The sequence below is a fragment of the Macaca fascicularis genome, chromosome 13, assembly GCF_037993035.2.
Source record: "Macaca fascicularis isolate 582-1 chromosome 13, T2T-MFA8v1.1".
Classification (NCBI taxonomy): Eukaryota; Metazoa; Chordata; class Mammalia; order Primates; family Cercopithecidae; genus Macaca; species Macaca fascicularis.
Window position 1 is genome coordinate 59,661,613 of NC_088387.1, and position 1,592 is coordinate 59,663,204.

The 1,592-nt window shown below is 45.4% G+C and overlaps 1 pseudogene; it reads right to left on the minus strand.

Annotated features, from left to right (window-relative positions):
• Nucleotides 1-271: 271 nt before the first annotated feature.
• LOC123568540 (small nucleolar RNA U13) lies at nucleotides 272-364 on the minus strand (annotated as a pseudogene).
• Nucleotides 365-1,592: the final 1,228 nt, after the last annotated feature.

Genomic DNA, 1,592 nt, shown 5'->3' on the forward strand with positions numbered 1-1,592 from the left:
AGCTACTGCAGTATTCAGTCCTGAAGCAGCTGCACGAAACTTGCTGAGGCAGCAAAATGCCCCTGCAGTGGGTGTCAATTCATCATCCCCACTTTTCAGCCGGCAAAGAAATCCAGAAACAGTTAAGCTGCACGTTGCAATTTCTTAAAATAGAACTTCCCAGTTTTGAGTTTCATCAAGCCTTCCACTGGTTTTACAGTATTATGCATATGTCCTTCCCTCTCACATTGTTTCTCCTTTTAATTATTTTTTTCTTCCTCTTTTTTTTCTTTTTCACGCCGATGCCATAACAAGATTTGAGGGACGCACAGCTCACCCAGGAATGCGAAAACCCAGGCATGATGCTTATGAACTACAGAAGGATCACATTGTCCCAATGTTCACACTACTTTTAGGAGATTGCCCTCCGCATGGAAAAGCTAGCCTAAGAAAGCTCTGTTAACTTTGTTGCTGACTTTGATAACGGAGGCCACCAGACTGTAATTAGTCCACTTGGGTGGTTGTAACAGAATACTATAGGCTGAGTGTTTAAACAGGAATTTATTTCTCATAGCTCTGGAGGCTGGAAGTCTAAGATCAAGGTGCCAGCAAGTAGGTTTCATTCTGAAGCCTCTTCTCTTGGCGCACAGGCAGCCATCATCTTGCTGTGGGCTCACATGACCTCTTTGTGGTAGGACAGCAAACTCTCTGGTGTCTCTTCTTATAAAGACGCCAGTCTCATTATGAAGGCCCCACCGTCATGAGCTCATCTAGCCCTAATTATCTCCAAAAGAAAATACTACCGTATTGGGGGTTAGAGCTTCAACACGTGAATTTGGGGTGGGGGGTACAATTCAGTCCACAGCATAGGGTCTGTTTCCCAGTCTCAGCCTTTCAGTCAGTATCTTCAATTTCCAATCACATGATGTGAATTGACAACCAAGACCACAAGTTACGATTTAAACTCTGCAAAGTTTCCCTCTTACATTCCATTACTAGAAACAAGGAGGCATTTTACAAACTATTACCCTGGATTTTTGCAGTCCTCTTAAAATACTTTACCAGAATAGTAGATAGTACCATTCTTTTGTATTTTGAAGTTTCTGCAGCATGGTCTTCTAAAGAAAAAGAGCTTCGGGCCAGGCACAGTGATTTATGCCTATAATCCCAGCACTTTGGGAGACCAAGGCGGGCAGATCACCTGAGGTCAGGAGTTCGAGACCAGCCTGGCCAACAGGGTGAAACCCCATCTCTACTGAAAATACAAAAAAAAAAATTAGCAGGTGGGCCAGGTGTGGTGGCTCACGCCTGTAATTCCTGCACTTTGGGAGGCTGAGGCGGGCAGATCATGAGGTCAGGAGTTCAAGATCAGCCTGCCCATCATAGTGAAACCCGTCTCTACTAAAAATACAAAAAATTAGCCAGGCATGGTGGCAGGGGCCCGTAATCCCAGCTACTCAGGAGGCTGAGGCAGGAGAATTGCTTGAACTCAGGAGGCAGAGGTTGCAGTGAGCCAAGATCGCGCCACTGCACTCCAGCCCAGGCGACAGTGCAAGACTCCATCTCAAAAAAAAAAAAAAAATTAGCCAGCCATGGTGGCGGGTGCCCATAAT